The following is a 23,305-nucleotide window of genomic DNA, read 5'->3' as shown; positions in this document are numbered from 1 at the left end:
GCATGGAAAGCCATCAGAGCCAGGCTGAGGAGTCAGGAGCTTTCCTTTTTAAATAATATGAGCTATCATTTCTTGCATGGCTGCTCTGTGTCTGAGCTGCATCGTTACTGCTCTTTGCAACAAATCTGTCAGGGGAGGACTGCAGGAGCCACATGGCAGAGTTGGGATTTGCCACTGGGTCTGCAAAGCCTATACTCTTCATAAGGGGAGTGCTTGGGACGGGTGTGGAAGATTCAGACCTGTGTGGGAGGGAAACCCTAGGACTGTGGGGAAAGAGAGAAAGCTTAGGATACTCTTGAAAGGGTTCTTGTGAGAAGATATGAAGAGTTGAACCAGGGCAGGGGAGGGGGTGGGCACAGCTGTAGTCTTCAGAGATACTATTGAGGCACCTCTTCTTTTAATCAGCTATTAAATATCCCCCTATCCTGTCTCTGAGAATATTTCAAGTAGATGAAGTCAAGTTGTCAATCTCTGATTTCTTTCCTCTGTTTTCGTCTTATCAACTCACTCCTGATGGCCCAGATCAGGGCAGTAGAAGAGTGGGGCGGTGGGGTTAGGAGTGAGCAGTAGCCAGGGGTGAGGGTTAGGGTGCAGGGGTCTCTGGGGGACAGTGTGATGGCAGAGCTCGTTAGGCTACTGTTTGGGTAATACCAATGTCAGTAAAGTGTGAAAATGAGTGTTAGTCGCTTGTCTTTGACTCTTTGTGACCCCATGGACTGTAGCTCGCCAGGGTCCTCTGTCCATGGGATTCTCCAGGCAAGAATACTGGAGTGTATAACCATTTCCTTCTCCAGGGGATCTTCCTGACCCAGAAATCAAACCTGGATCTCCCGCATTTTGCGCAGATTCTTTACCGTCTGAGTCACCAGGGAAGCCCAACACCAATGTCAGAAAGTGACCTAGAGAGAGCCTCTTTCCAAACCACAGATCACTCTGACAGTGCTTTCTTCTCCTTTTCCAAAGATAGTGCATTTTACATTTTACAAGTGAACAACACAGAAGTCAAATTCCTTTTGATTGATTGAATTCTGGCAACTCCATGGAGTGCCAGTAGGAGCCAGGTGACAGGAGTGCTTAAAGATCCCATCCGCTAGACATTCAGCATTTGAACAGGAGCCAGGATCAGGTGGGTCCCTCGAGCTTATGGCAGCCTGGAAAGTAGGCTTGGTAGGATGTAGGCTCGTCACCTTACAGATGACGATGCAGCATTGGGCCAGGGAAGACAGAGTGCTCTGACTCACACCTTGCAGCTGCCCTGTGAGGTGGGCGCTCATCACCACCTTCACTTCACAGATAAGACAGCACACCACCAGGACTGAGTGATTTCCCCGAACTTGTGCAGCTGGCTTAGGTGCAAACAGGTGTTCAAAGCTCATCGGTTGGCCTCCAGACAACGTGTCCTTCCACTTCTGCTCACACCTTAGTGGTACAAAAGCTGGGGTGTGATTTTCAGAAAACGTGAAACATCGTCTTCTCCAGAGTGAAGACTTTTCATACTTTTAAAAATCTGTTAAGATATTCTGCTTCCAGTAGCTTCTGTGCAATTGTGAAGCCATTTTATAAGTGGAATACAACGAAACAGGCCACCAATCTTTATCACCACCATGCCTTTGAGGAACCAAGATTTTTTTTTCATTTCTAAAGCAAGTTAAATATTGCACCAATGAAGCATAATTTTAAAAATCCATGAAAACAAAGCTTGTACACTCATTAAAATGAAAGATGTTCGTTTACCTTGTCATCATTTGGGGACATTTTTCCATGACCTACTGGATCCTGAATCACCCCCGTAGACTACAATCAAAGCCATCTGTGCTAGTAGATCCCCAAACTCTTTATTCTTCAAATGGTATTAAATACATACAATCTTGAGTAGAATGGCTTTGATCTTATATTCCGTAATATGGAAAAACCTGATTAACTTGCATGTCAGTCATTCACAAAAGGTGGAAATCTGGGCTTGAGGTGGGCTGAAGTTTCTAGCTTGTATTTCTCTGAAAGTCAAATATCTGAAGTTACAGAAACTCATCTCACTTCTCATATCTTCTGTTGACACTAATCCAAATTTTTCTTCACATTGGTGCCCTTTCTCTTCATCTTTAGTGCTTCCTCAGTAGCTCTGGTCACTGTCTGGTCCAGTTCCTCCAAACTCCCCTTTTCAATGCCCAAATCAGATCTGCATAGGGCAGCTGGATGATTTGTCAAAAATCTAAATCTATTCACATCACTCGCCTATGAGAACCTCCACACACTCTTCATTATCTACAGGACGAAATTCAACCTCTTCCGTAGACTTTTCCGTAGAACGTCTATGTTCTGCACAGGCTTTTTCCATTCCTCTTTACTATTGTCTTTACTCTGAACTCTACTTAAGGCACATTAACCACTGCAATTTCCCCACTGTGACCTTTTCTTTCTCATCCTATGTTTCTTCTCATACTGATCCTCCAACCAAACATTCTCCACCTCTATCTCCTTACTGATTCTTGGGGCTGACTTCTGTTCACCTGGCACAAAGAGCCAACTCACTTGGAAAAGACTCTGATGCTTGGAAATATTGACGGCAGGAGGAGGAGGAGGTGACAGCGGATAAGATGGTTGGATAGTGTCACTGACTCAATGGACATGAGTTTGAGCAAACTCTGGAAGATGATAAAGGGCAGGGAAGCCTGGCACACTGCAGTCCATGGGGTTGCAAAGAGTTGGACACGACCGAGCAACTGAACAACAACCTGTTCACCCTCAGGTCTAAACTTTGATGAAACCGTAAGATTCTCTGGGAAGACTACCTGACTCCTCGATCCTGAACAGGAATGACTCCTCTATGCTCTCATAATCTCTGATGCTTCCAACTTTGCTGACTCATCTCCTTGAATTGTCACTACCTATTAATTTATCTGCATCCCTCAGGAGACAATCAGCTCTTACAAGGTTGGACTCACCAGAAGTTACCATCAGAAGGGACCTAATTCATGTTGGATTTTCCATCCATATTACTTGGATAAATAAGCAATAATAAGCACCATGATGAAACTGTACATGAACCCTGCACACATTAATAGGAAGCTACAGCTTTAGTGATTATCCCAACTGAGTGGGATTCTTACTTCACACCATACTTGACTCATCTCTATGTGTCCAACCATACTAGCGTGGTATATTGGGCATACTAGCTGCTTAGTAAGTGTATTTGCATTAATAATAGTCTAGGACAAGTAGGGTCTGGAGATGAGCCTTGGTTTTCTAGGACCTGGAATCCACAGGTCACAGGGCTGGCAGAAGTAGATAAGAGTTCAGCGAGTCCCACTATCCTAAGAGTGAGTCCCTTGGTCTCTGTTTTTGTCCTTTCCTCTAAGGTCACCTCAAAAAGGATTGGGAGAAAGTCAAAACAGCTGGGTGATTCCATTAATGACCAATAATCTGGGAATGCTGCTGAATGCTTTTGAAACTGAAGTAGCAATAACTCCCCATGGGTCCATTAACCTGCAGCCGAAATTAGATTATGTAGAAATAACATTAAATAAAGAGTCACAGTCCTCAGTTAATTGAAAGGCAAACTTGTGAATTATAAGATCATTCTCTTTGAAAGGCAGAATGTTCCATTGCCCCAGGACCCTTGGGACCACTCTTGAGTGTCCAGCTTGAGGTTCACTTTAGAGAAACATGTTTCCAATGGGGGCACTTTAGCAATCTATTTGTTGTAGAAAACAGTTTGAAATGGGGAAAATGAAGAGATTTGGAATGAGACCAGGGTAAGGCAGGTTTAAATCTTGGATCTGCACATCCTAGCTCTGTGACCTTAGGGTAGTTACTTAATTTCTCTGAGCTCCAACCAACTTGTGTGTTTATGAAGGATGGTGGTGGTAATAACATGGATTTCATAGTCTTGTGAAGACGGTGTGCATGCGTGCTCAGTCACTTCAGTCGTGTCTGACTCTGTGACTCTATGGACCACAGCCCGTCAGGCTCCTCTGTCCATGGGATTCTCCAGGCAAGAATTCTGGAATGGGTTGCCATGCCCTCCTCCAGGGGATCTTCCAAAGACACGATCTTTGAATCGTGTCTCCTGTTGCTCCTGCACTGCAGGCAGGTTCTTTACCACTGGGTGAGCCACCGGGGAAGCCCATGTAAGGAAGTGAGGCATGTAATAAGATCATTGCTATATAAAAAAGGGAGTATGTGGAAAGACAGTACTGTGGGAGCATCTGGGGACCATCTAACCTGCCCATGACGGTTAAGAATGGCCCCTTGGAGAGATGCCACCTGGGCGGAATCATGAAGAACAAACAGGAGCACTGGATTAAGGTGTAGGCACCAGGACTGGCCTTGGAAGTCACAGTTACTAGTACTGGGTCCTGACTGCTGAAAACACGAGGAGGAGGAGGTCAGGTTATGGACTGAAGCCCCTTCCTTCCACTCTCCCTCTCTTGCTTCTTTCTAGGCTTCTATATTTATTTCCTTCCATCCTTCCTATTAAAATCCTCATATTCCTTCTCATCTTGGCTTCAGGAAAGCCCAGCGAAAACGCTCAGCAGCCCTTCTCTCGGGACTGAGGGGCACAGATCTTCTTGTTCCTCCTCTTCCCGCAGTGCCAGTCCCTGAAGAGGGCAGAATGCTGTTTCCATTGCCTTCTGCCTCAGGCAGATGGCCGGACTGCTGTGTGTTCCCACAGGGAGCACACTGTCCCCGCTCTAGAGTCTCTCAGCGAGTCCTGCCAGGAAGGCAAGCAGGACAATTTGGAAATCTACACCTGCCCCTTGAAAATACAGGCTCATTCATGACCCACAAGATCACAAGGCCGACCCATCCTTGAGTGGGTCTGATGCACTAGGGACTAAGGTTTTTTATTATTATTTTTTTTAATTGGAGGATAATTGTTTTACAATGTTGTGTTGGTTTCTGCCATATCAACATGAATCAGTTGTAAGTATACATACGTCCCCTCCCTCTTGAAACTTCATCCCACCTCCCACCCCATCCCACCTCTCTAGGTTATCACAGAGCACAAGGTTGAGCTCCCTGTGTTATACAACAGCTGCCCACTGGCTATCTGTTTTATATATAGTAATGTTTATGTTTCAATGCTACTCTCTCAATTTGTTCCACTCTCTCTTTCTCCCACTATGTCCACAAGTCCAGTCTCTACAACTGCATCTCTATTCCTGCCCTGCAAATAGCTTCATCAGTACCATTTTTCTAGATTCTATCAGTTCAGTTCAGTCGCCCAGTCGTGTCTGACTCTTTGCAGCCCCATGGACTGCAGGGTTCCCTGTCCATCATCAACTCCTGGAGTTTACTCAAACTCACATCCATTGAGTCGGTGATGCCATCCAACCAGCTCATCCTCTGTCGTCCCCTTCTTCTTCCGCCTTTGATCTTTCCCATCAGGGTCTTTTCCAATGAGTCAGTTCTTTGCATCAGGTGGCCAAAGTATTGGCGCTTCAGCTGCAGCATCAATCCCTCCAATGAATATTTATGACTTATTTCCTTTAGGATGGACTGGTTGGATCTCCTTGCTGTCCAAGGGATTCTCTCAAGAGTCTTTGCCAACACCACAGTTCAAAAGCATCAATTCTTCAGCACTCAGCTTTCTTTATACTCCAACTCTCACATCTATACATGACTACTGGAAAAATCACAGCTTTGACTAGACGGACCTTTGTCAGCAAAGTAATGTCTCTTCTTTTTAATATGCTGTCTAGGTTGGTTATAGCTTTTCTTCCAAGGAGCAAGTGTCTTTTAATTTCACAGCTGCAGTCACCATCTGCAGTGATTTTGGAGTTCAAAAGAATAAAGTCTCTCACTGTTTCCATTGTTTTCCCATCAATTTGCCATGAAGTGATGGGACCAGATGCCATGATCTTGGTTTTCTGAATGTTGAGTTTTAAGCCAGCTTTTTCACTCTCCTCTTTCACTTTCATCAAGAGGCTCTTCAATTCTTCTTCACTTTCTGCCATAAGGGTGGTGTCATCTGCATATCTGAGGTTATTGATATTTCTCCCAGCAATCTTGATTCCAGCTTGTGCTACATCCAGCCTAGCATTTCACATGATATACCTTGCATATAAGTTAAATAAGCAGGGTGACAATATACATACTCCTTTCTCGATTTGGAACCAGTCTATTGTTCCATGTCTGGTTCTAACTGTTGCTTCTTGACCTGCATACAGATTTCTCAGGAGGCAGGTAAGGTGGTCTGGTATTCCCATCTCTTTAAGAATTTTCCACGGTTTGCTGTTATCCACACAGTGAAAGGCTTTGGTGGAGTCAATGAATCAGAAGTAGATGTTTCTCTGGAACTCTTGCTTTTTCAATGATCCAATGGATTTTGACAATTTGATCTCTGGTTCCTCTGCCTTTTCTAAATCCAGCTTGAACATCTGGAAGTTCACAGTTCATGTACTGTTGAAACCTGGCTTGGAGGATTTTGAGAATTACTTTGCTAGAGTGTGAGATGAGTGCAATTGTGCGGTAGTTTGAACATTCTTTGGCATTGCCTTTCTTTGGGATTGGAATGAAAACTGACCTTTTCCAGTCCTGTGGCCACTGCTGAGCTTTCCAAATTTGCTGGCATATTGAGTGCAACACTTTCACAGCATCATCTTTTAGAATTTGAAGTAGCTCAACTGGAATTCCATTGCCTCCACTAGCTTTGTTTGTAGTGATGCTTCCTAAAGCCCACTTGACTTCGCATTCCAGGATGTCTGGCTCGAGGTAAGTGATCACACCATCGTGTTTATCTGGGTCATTAAGATCTTTTTGTATAGTTCTTCTGTGTATTCTTGCCACCTCTTCTTAATATCTTCTGCTTCTGTTAGGTTCATACCATTTCCGTCCTTTATTGTGCCCATCTTTGCATGAAATATTCCCTGTATCTCTAATTTTCTTGAAGAAATCTCTTGGATTTTCCCATTCTGTTGTTTTCCTCTATTTCTTTGCATTGATCACCAAGGAAGGCTTTCTTATCTCTCCTTGCTCTTCTTTGGAACTCTGCATTCAAATAGGTATATCTTTCCTTTTCTCCTTTGTCTTTCACTTCTCTTCTTTTCACAGCTCTTTGTAAGGCCTCCTCAGACAACCATTTTGCCTTTTTGCATTTCTTTTTTGGGGATAGTCTTGATCCCTGCCTCCTGTACAATGTCACAAACCATATATATGGTTCCATTTATATGCATTAATATATATTTTTTTCTTTCTGACTTATTCACTCTGTATAATAGGCTCTAAGTTTATCATCCATCTCACTGGAACTGATGAATTCATTCCTTTTCACGGCTTCATAATATTCCATTGCATATATGTATCACATTTTCTTTATCCATTCATCTGTTCACGGGCATCTAGGTTGCTTCCATGAGACCAAGGTCTTGAGACAGTGGCTCTGGAGAGTCTCATCACACTGTGATGGAGGTGGCAGGGTTGATGCTCATTTTCTGTTTTATAGATAAGGAAACTGAAGCTCATAGAAGCTGAGCTTTTTTTTCCCTCAAAATTACACAGCAAGATTAGATAGAGATGACATGCTTGATCTTCTAAATCAAGATCCACTGCTCGTTCATGATTATTCACTGCCTCTGTATATTTGGATTTTGACCAAGGGTCAGATAAATAACCTGGGAACTTGTATTTTTACTTCCTGGTGTTGGCTTTTCTTAAACCTAAATTAAGAGTGAATCTTTTCCATGGAAAATCTGCCCCTCTGCCTATTATTCTCTATCTTCAATGGGGTATCACTCTCAACCTTTATCCAAGCAAAAATCTGCCCATCATCTTAAACCCTTCCTACTTCTTAAACCCACCCAGTCCTCTGCCCACCACTTACCACACACCCCAGGCCCTGTAGCTTTGGCTTTCCAAATTACTTTTGAGTGGTCCCTCATCTCCTTCTCCACTCCCCCCATGCATTGCCCCCTTCCCCTCGGTCTTTCTTGTCCAGTAAAGCACAATCACCTCCTATCGGGGTGCCCTTCTGACAAATTTCTCCTCAATGTTCCAAACATCAGCAAGATGATCTTTCAACACCACAATAAATACTCCCCATGACCATTCATTTCCTAAAAAAAGCAACTCTCTACAGCAGCACATCTCTGAGCTGGACATGGTGCCACAGCCTTTATACACAACATCTCTAATCCTCAAAACAACTCTACAAAAGAAGTCTTGTTATCTCAATTTCACTGTTAGTAAGGAGCAGGGCAGACCTTCCAGTATAGGGGGATTTGATGGCACCATACCAGCTACCAGATAAAATCTCTTTAGCATCAAGCACAGCCTCACCTCCTGCCACCAGATCCCCGCCATGCCCTGTTCTCCAGACATCCCACCCTTCCTGCGGTTCACCCATCTCTCCAGATGCTTTTGCATTCCATCACTCCACACAGTTTTATGGGCTTCCCAGGTGGCTCAGTGTTTAAGAATCTGCGGGCCAATGCAGGAGACACAGGTGATGTGGGTTTGATCCCTGGGTTAGGAAGAGCTCCTGGAATAGGAAATGGCAACCCACTCCAGTGTTCTTGCCTGGAAAATTCTATAGACAGAGGAACCTGATGGATCAGCTACAGTCCATTGGGTCGCAGACTGAGCACACATGGAGCACGCTCGCACTATTGCTTCCTGAAATGCTTTTCTCTTTTCAACTGTCTTTCCAAACCCCACTCAGTCAGCAGCTAAAGTTGGAACTCAGGACTTCCTCACTCCAGTCTCTTCTCTTTCCCACCATGGAGCCTGCCTCCCTCCCACACGAACAATTTTTGATTCATTCTAGGTTAAAATGCTGTAATTGGTGTGGATGAGGTTGGGGAAATATTAATACCACTGAGGACTGTTTCAATGGGTAGTTAACATAAAGGGATATGTCTCTGTTGGCTTCCTCTGGAAAATTATTTCAAGATTTAATTTTTAAAATGTAAAGGCAATAGGACTGGATTCCCTGGTCCGACTAATTACTGCACTCCTAAGTCATGCTGATGAGATGCTTCAGGAGAACAAGGGTTCTCCCATTGAGCTGCTGGTCAGAGGGCACTCATGTCACTCTCGAGGGGAGTCATTGCTGGGCTGGAGTGTGCTGTTTCTTGAGGAACAAAACTACCCAAATTGGTCTGATAAGTGTTTCTGTGTGGCGAGGGGGGGCGGTCTTATTCCTGGGCAGTGAACAACTCAATGGAAGGTGGGCTGTATGTGGTCTGTGTGCCCCATGTTGTCAGGCTTGTTGATACCAAGTTAAAGGACAAACACAGTAAAGAGAAGAAAGAGAGTCTGTCTTTACAAAATCATCAGAGATGAAAATATTGACTTCTGGTCAGCCTCTGTGGATTTAAAACCCAACACATGTGATGGAGAAAGACCCCAGTGTGGAAGCTTGACTCTGCACCTCTCAGGTGGGCAGAAAGTGGTAAGACTTCGATCCAGAGCCAGGGCATCAGCTACCCTACAGATGAATTATTTGCATATCGTTTACACACATGTGACCTTGAATAAATGCCTTCTTTGCTCTGCTCTTAGTCCCCCTTTGTAAAATAGAGACAGAATTGAAATCTCATTTTTAAAAACAGAACTCAATAAGCCGATTCTAAAATTCCTCTTCAGAGAACATTAGTAAGAATACCTATGTGTATTTTGAATGTGAAATATAATAAGATCAACTCATTGTATCAGAAATAAAATTATATTCTAGGGATAGGAACATTAATTTTTCTCTCAAAGCCTGGCATTGTCCAAAGATGAGACAAATCAATTTAAAAAACAGAAAAAAGAGGTCAGAATGCAAACTGTGGTATTTGAAAATTTATGATGTTTCATTTCATATCTGACATAAAAGGAGTAACAATTCAGGACACAGAGTTTAGACAGCTGAATAACTATTGAAAAAATTCTCTCTCTGACTCACACCATACATGGAAATAATACCAAGATGTATTAAAGATATGTTTTAAAAACAAAATTTTGGAAACATTATAATAAATATAGAGGAATAGTTTTATTACCTTAGGTTGGGAAAATTGACCATTTAAAGATTCAAAAGTTTTGACACCATAAGACAAAGACTGATATTTGTTGCTGTTTTCGTTGTTGTTCAGTTGCTAATTTGTGTCTGATACTGCGAAGCCATGGACCCAAAGATGGACATACTTGATCATAATACATTTTTCATTTCTTTTTCTATGAGACACACATAGCAAATTAAAAAATGCAGAATAAGAAAAATATCACAATATTTGTAAGAAATGACTAATAATCAGAATATATAAAGACCTCTTTATAACCAATCATTAAAATTTTTCATAGAAATATAGGAACAGAATATAAAAGGACCATTAATACAAGACATATAAAGGCTAATAAATATATGAAACATTTTCAATCCCATAAAATATCAAGGGAATGCACACTGAAATTAAAAAGGTAAAATTTATACTGTTAGTGAATGTATCTATATAGTTAATTAAATCCAATGTTATTTAAGTTGCTGGAAAATGGATATTTTCATTAAATGACAAAAAATTGAAACTGGTTAGGAACATGGGCTCTGAAGTCAGACCACCCAGCACTCCATCCAGTTTTGTGTGACTTCAGACAAGTTACTTCATCTCTGTACCCTGCTTTCCTCATCTATATCTATATTTAGAGTTATGTGAAATTAAATATAACAATCCGTGGAAAATGCTGCGAGCTGTGCCTGGCACATAGTGAGTACTCAATGATGATTAATTTTTATTTTTTCACTGTCAATGAAGTTGCTAAAATTAGAAGTGCATATGCAATTCCATTTATAGGTATCTCCTATAGACAGAACACCCAAGGGCATACTTTTCTTTTTATAAGAATACTCATTTCAGCAGTCTAATGGTGAAGTTTTGAAGACATCCTAGCTGTTAATTAAAAGGAGAAGAATCACATAAATTATCATGTGTACCTCCTCTTCATAAAACTGTATTCAACCATTTGCAAAGAATAATCTAGATCCCTGTTTACTGAGTTCGAAGAATCACTAAATATTTATTATTATGTAAAAAAGTAAATCAGAGAACAATTTGAATAGTGCAACTGCTGGATACCATTTTAAAAACCTAATATTTGTAAATACATTGACATTCCTGTAAAGAATCTCACTGGACTGTTAGCAGCAGTTACTTTTGGGCAAGGGAGTGGGTTGAACAATTTTTAAATTTACTTCAGCAGTATTGGTATTTCTCTATAACAACCATATATTTTTTATTCTCTACAACAATTATATATATATTAGGTAGTTCAAAAACATTATTTTACAATTAAGGATGGTTGAGATAGGCACCCATCAGACAGGCTTTTAACTCATATACCACGATTCTCTCATTTTGTCTTCCAAGCAATGGGGAGTCATGGGTGATATATGAGGAGACTGACTTGACCACAGCTACAGGAATTCATTTTTTTAATTTTTATTTTATATTGGACACAGTTGAGTAACAATGTCGTTTTAGTTTCAGGTGTACAAGTGATTCAGTTTTATATTTGTGTGCTAAGTCGCTTCAATCGTGTCTGACTCTTTGCGACACCATGGACTGTGGCCCACCAGGTTTCTCTGTCCACGGGATTCTCCAGGAAAGAACACTGGACTGGGTTGCCAGGTCCTTCTCCAGGGGATCTTCCTGACCCAGGGATCGAACACATGTCTCTTACATCTCCTGCATTGGCAGGTGGGTTCTTTATCACTAGCGTTACCTAGGAAGCCCAGTTTGTATATATATATATATATATATATATACACACACACACATACACGTATCTATTATTTTTCAAATTCTTTTTACCATTTAGTTTATTATAGAGTACTGAGCAGAGTTCCCTGTGCTATACAGTAGGTTCTTGCTGGTTATCTATTTTAAATACAGCAGTGTGTACATGTTGATCCCTGGAATTCTTGAATATACAGCATCTTGTCTTACTCTGCCTTATACTTTCCTCACCTACTCTTTCAAGTGCCTACATGGTCCTTTTTCTTTTTTCTTGCCATCATTCAGTGGTTTTTTCTTAATTTTCTCTTAGCCAGCCACTCGACCCTCAAGTTTATTTCCCTCTTAATGTCTTTATTGTTTTCCTCTCGCAGACAAAAAATTGGTTTCTGAAACTATTTCTTCTCTGTTGCTGGGTGAGTTTCCAGAGAGGGCACCTCCAGGTAGCAAGTTTTCTTTCCTACTTCCTCAGGGTGGTAAGGCCAATGGGAAAGCCTATGCCAAGGATGAGGAGGCCAGGCTTGGAGCTGGCCTGGGGATTCACCCTCTTGGAAGTCCAATTTCCCCACTAAGAATCTGGAGAATTCAAAGGGGGCATTTTCCACAGCCACATCCAGCTGTGGTCATCTAAGATCCCAAGGCAATTAAGGAACGCTGGAGTCCAACTGATCCTAGAGAGAGAAGAACTATTATTTGATGCCTCCATGCCTCTGCCCATCTTTTCCCCTCTGCCAGGAACACAGTTCCCCTCGTCTTACAGGTGGCCAACTCTTACTTCTTCATTCATCCCATCACTCATTTAACACTCCGTCCCTACTAGGTGTTAGGGTTGGCCTTAAGCATCAGGAATATAGCAACGAACAAGACCTACAGGAATATGACCTCCAAGTAGCTTCCAATACAGACACTACTCAAATAACCCCGAAACACAGGTGTCACTGTAACATTTGTTTTGTACAAGGAAGAAACAAAAATGGTGCGTTGAGGGAGAATCAAAGAGTGGCCTCTCCAGACTGGCAACTGGGAATTGTCAGAGGAGGTATCATTGGAAGCAATGTGTCCAGGCAAAGGCTGGAAAGAGTTTTCTGTGTCTGAGCAAGAGGAAGTCCATTGCGGCTGGAGCGACAGGAGGATGGTGCCAAGGAGTGCGTGGAGGTGTGGCAGAGCGTGGGGTGCTCGGTGGGATGAGGCCCTGAATCTCCATTTTCTTACAAATGCAATGGGATTTTAATTAAGGAAGTAACGCATTCTGGTTCACATGTTCAAAACATCACTTAGTCTTTTGCATGGTGGGTGAACTAGGGGTTTCAATCGTGGGAGTTGGGTAATTATTTACAATATTGCTATTGTCCCAGGAGAGGAATGATTGCTAGGACTAAATCATGGTGGAAGAAATAAGGAAAGTGGTGGCTTTCCTTACCATACGGAAATGAGGAATGAGTGGCTAGAAGGGCCAGTGCCAGCAATGATTGAAAACAGTAGGGTGCAGGGATGGCAAATACCTAGAGTCCACTGGAGAAGCAAATGAGAGCTTTCTTAGATTCGCTGAATAGTAGGGTTGGAAGCTCCTGAAGAGGTCTTCCAGTCGTGGCATGGGATCATGCAACTATGAGAGAACAGGGCCTGGGCTAAAAGTCAGATCTCCTCCCTCCTCCCGGTCAGTCCAGAGAGAGTTGGATTACACGAGTCCAGTTGAGTTAGCCATAGGTACTGTCTCAGGGAGTTCTCAAGAAAACTCCTCGATTCTTTCATGTCAAGAGCTCAAAACATCCAGTTCCTAACTGAGCTGCAGGGGGAGCTTCTCAATCACTGGACCACAGCTGGGTGGTGACAGTCCTATGGCAATGTCTGGTCAGGCAGGGCAGGCACCTCTAGTTAACTTAACACTGCTGTACTTGAGACCAGAGCTTGAGGCCACTGTAGGCATCAGTGAAACCAGATGCTTCCTTTTCCTGATGGAAAAAGAAGGCCCTAAAGAGATGGGGTGACTTGCCCAGGGTCATGTGGCTGCATGAGCTAATGGTGGGGAGCTAGTTCATTCAATCCGAAGCTACGAGAATGATGAAACTTTCACCTCTGCCCAGCCACCCCAGGTCCCACCCTTACCCCCATCCCATTTCCATCTACCCAGGAAGAGCAATTTACAGTGAACTGGCTCTAAACAAATCTACACTGATCTCCCTGCATCTAGCTTTTACTCGTAATAGCCAGGCGTTCTGCTATAGTAAAGCTGCGTAATAAGTAATGCTATTAGTTCTACTAGTCAGTATTTTTTAATTATTTATTATATATATATATATATACACACAAACACACACATATATATTATTATTTTTTGCCCACAACATAAGGCATGTGGAATCTTAGTTCCCCGACCAGGGATCTATCCCGTGCCCCCTGCATTGGAAGCATGGAATCTTAACCACTGAACCACCAGGGAAATCCTATAAAGCAGCCTTTTATTTCAGGCTCATGCGTTTCAGGCTGGCATTGTTTTACCTGATCTCAGCTAGGCTCAGTTAGACTTGACTGACTCCAGGCTTCAGGTTGGTCCAGGTCAGCTGCAAATGTCTTAATTCCAGAATCCAGGCTGAAAGAGATTACTTGGGGCATGATCTTATGATGCCAGAAGAGTTCATTGAGACATGAAAGCTCATTTAAAGCTGCTGGTTGGCTACAGCATATATACCAACTGCTCGCATTCCTCTAGCCCAAGCAAATGATCAGTTGGCCAGAGCTGTATATTCCATCTTTTTTAGAATGGCAGTACTCAACTAGGGGAGCAGGGTGAGTTGTTTTCCCCTCCAGGGTTACTCTGAGATATTCTTGGTTCTCACAGGTGGGATGGAGGCAGGGGGATGTGGCAGTGATTTTACTGGAAACTAGAGGGTAGGATGCTGCTAAAAGCCTTACAGTTGGAGAAAGAAATGGCAACCCACTCCAGTATTCTTGCCTGGGAAATCCTACAGACAGAGGAGCCTGGCGGGCTACAGTCCATGGGGTCTCAAAAGAGTCAGACACAGTTGAGATAAGAAACAACAACCGAAAGTGGGTAGTATGCTGCTCAACATCCTACAATACCCTGGCCAGCCCCCACCACAAAGAATGACCCAATACAAACGGCAAATATCATTGAGGTTAAGAAACCTCACTGCAAAATAGCATAGCAAAGGGTGTTGATACATAATCATAAACACTGGGAGAAAGGGAAGAGCTGGGAGCCATAATCTGGTCTGCCACACTCCCAGCTGCTCTCCTCTCATCAGGCAGAGTGAAACTCACATTTGTCTTTTCATTTCTCTGCTTAAAAGCCCATAGTGGCTCCTCCTGACCTCTAAGTTCAAACTTCTTAGCTAGACTCATGGTTCCCATCATGCGCTTATCTACTTCACCAATCTTGCTTCTTGTTAGGTTTTCTTCAATTTTATAGTCTGTGGGCACAGACACACACACACACACAAAACCATCATTTCTTTATTTTTTTAAAGACAGCTTATTATCTTCCCATGAGCCACTCTCAAGCTCTGATGTTGCCTCTCTTTGTCTCTATCCAGGCTTGCCTTTGTCCTTTCCATCTCGATTAGGAGTCTCTTCCCCTCTTAAGCCCGTCACGCCTTCTCAGGAAGGTTTGCCTTCCCCTCCCAGTCTCTTACTGTGTCCTTTACTTAGCTGATCTCTCACACTGGACTACGATGCTCTTTTTCCTTTGCCATGTCCCAGGGAAGATTGTGAGCTCCAGGTAGAGAAGAGTCTCGCCTTATGCATCTCCACTGCAAAGGCCACAGAGTAAGTGCTCAAAGAATGAAATAGGAGATTTTTACAACCCAATACAAAGGGATGTGAGGGTACAGAGAAGAGAATGTATCCACTGCCTGCTCCCTATGTTTGAAAATCTCCTAGGGATGTAGAACTTATCCATGACAGGTACAAGCACAGTGCTCTGCACAGACTGTTCTCCAAATAGTATTTGAAGAGTTCAGATGTGAGTTCTTTCTATCAGTCATTTACACTTTAGTATGAAGTTGGCTGATAATTCCCAGCCTCTCAGGGATGCTGGCATCTTGAGTTTCTCTCCTTGTGGAGTTAAATGGTTATTTAGGGTCAAAGATCAGAAAGCAGGAGGGAGGATGGAGGAATTTGGAGAATAGGCTGAAAAGGAATCAGCTTCTTTGAAAAGGCTAGTTTAGCCCCTGAGTCCATGTCTCAGGCTGGCCTCTCTTTCCAATTCAGAGGCTCTTTGCCTGTTCCTCCTACCCTGCCCCTGAAGCAGAACACCAAGCACCGCAGCAAGCCGGCCTCCTCACACTGATACCCAACCCTGGGGCTGCCAGAGGCAGTTTATTTCATTGTTTCTGTGCTGAGACACACAGCCCTGATTTAGAGGGAGGTGTGAACAAACAGACCTGCGGCAATTTCTTCTCTTCACGGCCTCCTCCCAGAACAACTGTCACTGCTTCCTCCCTCTTACCCCTCTTCCCTCCACAGGCGTTAGTGCTGAGAATACCATGCGGAGATCACAGTTCCAGATCTGAATCCCAGTTTCTCTGCTGACTAGCTCTGACATTCTGCCTTGGTCCTCCATCTGTGTAAAGGGGCAAAATTCCTGTCATCTTCACTATGCAGTCAGTTCAGGTAAATGTGTCAATTCGGGTGTCAGTGTAGCAAATGAATTCAGAGTAAGTGCATCTTTGTTGCTATAGGCACTGCAGCTACAGAAATGCCCGGGAAGAAGTTCACAGTAAGCACTCATGAAAACAATGTGGGATGTGAGATGGTGACAGAGGTGTGGAGTTTGCTTTCAGAAGACGTGGTGTCCCACCTTCTGGATCTACTTCCTCCTGATCCATGGTGTGGGGTTAGTTTCCTGGAAAGACTGTGGTGTACGGATGGCATGCATGCTCACGCTTCCCTCCAAGGCCATGGCAGACATCACGAATCAAACCCAGATGACATCACTCATCAAACCCACATGCCCTCTCTGTATTCACAACAGTCAGTATCACATGCCTGCCTGTGATAACTTTAAACTATTTTTTTTCTTTTTTTTTTTTTAAATTTTATTTTTAAACTTTACATAATTGTATTAGTTTTGCCAAATATCAAAATGAATCCGCCACAGGTATACATGTGTTCCCCATCCTGAACCCTCCTCCCTCCTCCCTCCCCATTAAACTATTTAAATAACATTAAATAGCACAAGTAATATGGCTTGGGGTAGGTATTGAGAAATGGAATATTTCCTGCCATATCAATAAACAAAGGTGTCCTAGTTGCCAGCAATTACAACCACCACAGACGGTGAGCTGGTGAGCCCCGAGGGAACTCAGGATGTGAAAACACAGCATCCTGGCCCCCAAGAGCTGAGGTGCATATCAAAGGAATGATTTCAGTGAGCCCAGACTCTTGCATATCCCCATAATTAGTTAAGTGCTAAATTCCTTAACTGGAGATATCTGGCTTTCTGTAATTAACAATCATCTTTTGAAGTTCAGACTACCTGCCCTTTGTTGCAACACTTGTATATAACCTGGCTCCTCCTCTCACCTCCTGGGGAGCAGTTCTCTCGGCGGGGCACTTGAGACGCTGTCTCCTGGGCTTGATGTCCTAAAAATTCCCACTGAATAAAACATAACTCTCAACTTTTAGGTTGTGAACATTTTTAAGTTATAGTACTTAATACTCATTACTTAATACTCATTTTCTACCTCTTGTCTTCTAGTTCTGAACAGACCTTCCCTCTTAACCCTCAGTTTTTACCACCTGTAAAATACTATGAATGGCATTCTGACAAGGTTATTAGAAAGATTCAAAGTGATGCCCTGGATCATGCTGAGGGAGGAAATCTAAAGTCAAGACTGTCCTGCCCTCTCGACCCCACTCATAGTTCTGCTCTCCCTGTGGCAAATCCATTGGCTCCCAGCTAAAGGCCATCCTGCCTCAGTTTCCCTTCCATTCTCTAGCCAGCTTTGAGAATCATCTGGGGAAGGGTCATTAGCTTCAAGCTAACCAAAGTGCTCGAACTTGGTCCAAAGTGTGTGTGTGTGTGTGTGTGTGTGTGTGTGTGTGTGTGTGTTATAGGGGGTGGGAGTGGAGGCCAGAGCTCAGATATTCCTTGTAACTCATGGGGACCTGTTCTTCCTTCAGCCTTCTCAGGCCCTTCTGCATGTCAGGGAATAAATGCCCCAGTGCCATGTCCCTTTGGATGGGAAGATAGCAGAAGAGGCCAGCAATGCCCTTTTCTTCACTTTTCAGTTATTTATTCTTCTCTGGTTGGAAGGCCCTCCCACTAGGGTCTGACCAAAGAGAATACGGATAGAACCTTAGGGAGCAAAATTTAAGGAGACCCTTACTCTTGGGGCTTTGCAAGGGCAGATCGTTCAGTGAGAGTGAGAGCCTTCTTAAATGGAGTCTCTTCAGCGCCCTGCTTGCCACTCCCTAGTCCCGGTCCAGCCAAGTAGGGAAGGAAGTCAGTAGAAGCTTCATGGGCCAGATGGGACCTTTGAGGGTATGGGCTTTGGAGCCAGGTGCTCTGTATTCAGATTCCAACACCACCACTTGAGTTGTGGAGTTTTGCATAACTTAACTATATATATTTTTTCTTATATGTAAATTGGAGATAATAATAGTACTGTCCTCATAGTGATGTTGTGAGGATTAAATTAGGGGCTACATAAATGATCACCAAGGAAACATTGGTAATCATAAAAACATAATTTTAGTTAAACTGTGCAAAATTGGAAATAACAGAGACCCTGATGGCTCAGACAGTAAAGAATCCACTTGCACTGCAAGAGACCTGGGTTCAATTCCTGGGTTGGGAAGAATCCCTGGAGGAGGGCATGGCAACCCACTACAGTATTTTTGCCTGGAGAATCCCATGGACAGAGGAGCCTACTGGGTATAGTCCATAGGGTTGCAAAGAGTCGGACACGACTGAGTGACTAAGCACACAGCACACGGGAGAAGAGGAAGGGATCAAATTCCCACTGGGAAGGGATCAACACTACGCTAGACACCTCTACATGTTTTTATATTTTAAGCATCAGAACTATAGCACCATGAAGGGCTTCCCAGGTGGCTCAGTGGTAAAGAACCTGCCTGACAATGCAGGAGATGTGGGTTTTATCCTTGGGTTGGGAAGATCCCCTGGAGAAGGAAATGGCACCCCACTCCAGTATTCTTGCCTGGGAAATCCCATGGACAGAGGAGTCTGGTGGGCTGCAGTCTATGGGGTCACAGAAGAGTTGGGCATGACTTACTGACTAAACAAAACAACAACAAGTAGCGCCATGATCCCCACTTTACACGTTAGGAAATTCAGGCCACAGAGAATCAGGAACTTGCCCTAGGATGCTCCACTGGTATGAATAGGCTACAAAACTTGACCCCGCATCCCATCCCCCAAATTCCAAACTCTTTGCTCTTTCCTTCCACCCTGAAGTCATCTCTGATTTGAAATCCATGGACTAGACTCATGGTTCCTTCAGCTGCCTGTTCACTAGAATCACCTGTGTAGCACCTTAAGCATACACTTGATAGAGCTCCACTCAGATGAGAGTTGTCTGGGAATCTGTACTTTTAATAAAAAGCCCTGGGATTAATACAAGCTGCCAGCTTTGGGCATCACAGGAGGCTGGGTGACCTCAAAGCCCCCTTCCTCCTCCAATTTTCTAAGTATAGCCTCATGAGAAAGTGAGCTGCTGCTGCTGCTAAGTCGCTTCAGTCGTGTCTGACTCTGTGCGACCCCATAGATAGCAGCCCAATAGGCTCCTCTGTCCCTGGGATTCTCCAGGCAAGAACACTGGAGTGGGTTGCCGTTTCCTTCTCCAATGCATGAAAGTGAAAAGTGAAAGTGAAGTATCTCAGTCATGTCTGACTCAGCGACCCCATGAACTGTAGCCCACCAGGCTCCTCTGTCCATGGGATTTTCCAGGCCAGAGTACTGGAGTGGGGTGCCATTGCCTTCTCCAATGAGAAAGTGAGAGTGATTATCAAATCCCAAGAATAAAGTGCCTTGCTAAGAAAAGGCTGGCACTTTCTGAGGGACGTATAATTAAAGCCCAATAGATTAAAATTCCTTTAAGAAATGAGTAATACAAAGATTAAGGCACATCTGATACAGCTTCTTGAAGGCTGCTCAAAGATTTATAGGCAGAGGATAAATCAGCTCTGACGAGAGAAAGAAGACAATGTGTCTTATCGCTCACATCTTCCAGTGGCAGGTAAAGTGTGCAGAAGAGGACCATCACGCAAGGCACTAGAAGGGCTTTTGCAAATATTTCCAACAAAGAGAAAGAAAACCACATTCAAGGGAGCAGGGGCAGTCTGGTTGTCCGTCAGGAGTCAAGTGACTTCTAGTGTCAAATCCCTTTCTTGGGAGGGTTTTTATCACACACAGAAAATGAGCAAAGGAACCTGGAGTAATTAGGAGGTAATGAAGTTGTCAGAATAAGCTATTGACCAAAAAGCAGACAAGGGAATAGATGAAAAATTTAAACATTTCCACTTATCTGATCTGGAAGCCGTGTATCTTTTTCTCGTGTGGGAATTATCCTCCCACGTCTAATGAATGAGTTTTCTGGGCAAAGTAGGGAGCATCCCAGAAGACAAAGGAAGAAGGGATTGAAATCAGAGTCTAAAATGGCAACGGTGATAGTTATAGAAATTATAATTAATCCATTCCATTTTTATCTGGCTTTGCAGAACGCTTGAAAATATATAATTACCTAGTTCAATTTGCACAGAAACCTAAGAGGGAGGAAGAAATATCCATAGGTCTAAGTATGGAAAGTCAAGGTCATACAGAGCCTTGCCTAAGGGTCACCCAACTTATTCTCATTCTAGTACAGAGCTGAGGCTTGACTTCTGGTCCTTCCAGCCCAAAGCCAGTGTTCTTTCCATTACAGATTAACCTGGGGGACACTGAAATTGATAGGCCAGTTTAACTCAGTCCACGGAGCTAAAACGGACAGGCTGATTCCTTTCTTCTTGCATCCATCCTTTCCTGCCAACCTGGTCTCTTGTTTCTTCTCTTCATTGTTCAAGAGTTTAAAGCAAGGAAGCTTTCTTTGAGAAGAACCTGGTTGTCCTCTGTTTATTCTGGTTGGTATTGCTAGCTGGGGAGACAGACCAAGAGAGCAGTCATTTGCTCAGTGCTGGTCCTGATCTCGTTCAGTCTCAGAATCAGTTTGTAAGGGAGGTTTGTTCATGGCCGGTTTGCTGTTATGGATGGGCAGACCAGGATTCTGAAAGACTAGACGGCTGGCCCTAAGCCCCACCCAATCTCTTCAACATCCAAATTTAAGAGCCTCCATTATTATTTCCACCTGCCAGACATCTAGGTGGAGGAGGACCACAGACCACAAAGATTACTATTTAGTCTGGAGAGCAAAGGCAGGAAGCTATGTGGTTCAGTTTACAGACAGTGTGAGTTGAGCTCCCAGCCAATGTCCAGCCACATGAAAGAGCCATCTCAGAAGTGGACCCGCCAGCTCTAAGTTGTCCTCCCAAGGTCTGCTGGAGCAGCAACAGACAGTCCTGGGTGAGCTCTGCCCAAAGTATAGTAAACTGAGCAAATGAAATGGTTGTGTCTTATACACACTGCTTTATTTTAAATGGATCACCAACAAGGACCGATTATATAGCACAGGGGACTCTGCTCAATTTTCTGTGGCAGCTTGAATGGGAGAAGAGTTTGGGGGAGAATGGATACATGTATATGTATGGCCAAGTCCCTTTCTGTCCTCCCGAAACTATCACAACATTGTTAATTGGCTATGTGCATGCTAAGTTGCTTCAGCCATGTGCTACTCTTCACAAATCCATGCCTGTAGCCTGCCTGGCTCTTCTGTCCATGGGATTCTCCAGGCAGAAGTACTGGAGTGGGTTGCCATGCGCTTCTCCAGGGGATCTTCCCAACCCAGGGATTGAATCTGCATCTCTTATGGCTCCCTCGTTGGCAGGTGGGTTCTTTACCACTAGTGCCACACCCAAATACAAAATTAAAAGTTTAAAAAAATGGTTGTGTCTTAAGTCACAGAACTGTGGGGTAGTTTGTGACACCACAAGCCATTCCTAGGGTAGCTATTTGGAGAAGGGCTCATCTCTGCAGGTGGTATTTTCCAGGCAGAGTCTTAACAGGAGAATGAAAGGCAGAAGGAAGGAGGGAGCTTCAAGCAGTGTCTCTGGCCAAGACTGCATCTCCTCTGTCCATCTAGCTCTTTCGGGCTTCAGGTTCTGGCATGTGAGCCCAGCCCCCATGCACCATTCCACTGCTTCCTCCGTCCCTCCAGCGGAGGGCTGGGCGTGTCTGCTGGTATTACTGATCATTGGCCCTGTTTCCCCCAATTTTCCTATCAATTGTGTAATTAATGAAGAGGGCTTCCCTGGTGGCTCAGACGGTAAAGCATCTGCCTGCAATGCAGGAGACCCAGGTTCAATCCCTGGGTTGGGAAGGTCCCCTGGAGAAGGAAATGGCAACCCACTCCAGTACTCTTGCCTGGAAAATTCCATGGGCTGAGGAGCCTGGTAGGCTACAATCCATGGGGTTGCAAAGAGTCAGACGTGACTGTGCTACTTTACTTATTTAATTAATGTCCCACATTAAATTCTCTCTCTGAAATATAAGCAAGTCATTTCTGTTTTATTGATTAGATTCTGATGGGTACATCACAAGTTACAATAAATAGTCCAACCTGGTCTCTTCTACATGTTTATTTACTTCTGTGCCCTTGAGTGCCCATCAGAGCATAAGCACACCCATCCCTGATCACAGCCCTTTCTGGCTTCTCTATTACATCTCTGGCACTCTCTCCTCAGCTCTCCATTTGGCCTCAGGGCCTTTGCATTGGCTGTTCTCTCTGGATGCTCTTCCTTCAGATGTGTGCAGGGCTTACTCTCTTATCTCTTCCAATTCTCTGTCCAAGTATCACCTTCTTAGTGAGGCTGGCCTTGATCCCTACTTCAAATGACACCCCTGCAGCCCCCTGCACATCCAGTCCCCCTTACTCTATTTTTTCTTTTTTCCCCCATAGTACTGATCATCCTTGAACATACTCTGTAATTTTCTTGCTTATCACATTTATTATCTATTGTCTCCTCTTTCTCTGCCAAGTTCTGTGAAGTCAGAATCTCCATTGTTTCTGGTCAGTGATTTATCCTAAGTGCATCAGACGTGGCTGGCACATGCTGGGCATTATCTGCTGAATAAGCAGATGGCTATTTTATGCACAGTATCAATATCCAAACCACAGAAAAGCTGAACCTCTCTGGCTGAAGCAGAGGAAACAGGCAAAGACCCCAGGCTATACAGAGCCCACCTCTTTCTCTGCAATGTTCTCTTTAATTCTTTAAATATTAATAAAGTAATATTAATTTTTTGGCTGTGGTGGGGCTTCACCACTGCATGCGTGCTTTCCCTAGTTGCAGCGAGCAGGGTCTACTCTTCACTCAGCGTGCGGGGCTTCTCACTGCAGTGGCTCCTCTTGTTGCGGAGCACAGGCTCAGGGTGCATGGGCTTCAGCAGTCGCAGCGCGTGTGCTCAGCAGCTGTGGTTCATGGGCTCTAGAGTGCTGGGTCGGTAGGTGTGGTGCACG

General features: G+C 43.8%; 1 long non-coding RNA gene and 1 other non-coding gene across 3 annotated transcripts in view; one reads left to right on the top strand and one right to left on the bottom strand.

Moving 5' to 3' along the window:
• The window catches only part of LOC133260309 (uncharacterized), a 56,145-nt gene that overhangs the window by 6,045 nt on the left and 26,795 nt on the right, over window positions 1-23,305 (bottom strand). For both annotated transcript variants that reach the window (XR_009740740.1, XR_009740739.1), the window contains one exon: window positions 9,984-10,158. This is a non-coding gene — a long non-coding RNA (uncharacterized LOC133260309). The remainder of the gene's footprint in view (window positions 1-9,983; window positions 10,159-23,305) is intronic.
• TRNAC-GCA (transfer RNA cysteine (anticodon GCA)) lies at window positions 22,094-22,165 on the top strand. The gene has a single exon. It is a non-coding gene; the product is annotated as a tRNA-Cys (tRNA).

The sequence above is a fragment of the Bos javanicus genome, chromosome 14 (genome assembly GCF_032452875.1).
Source record: "Bos javanicus breed banteng chromosome 14, ARS-OSU_banteng_1.0, whole genome shotgun sequence".
Lineage (NCBI taxonomy): Eukaryota > Metazoa > Chordata > Mammalia > Artiodactyla > Bovidae > Bos > Bos javanicus.
This window is presented reverse-complemented; position numbering and strand designations above follow the sequence as displayed.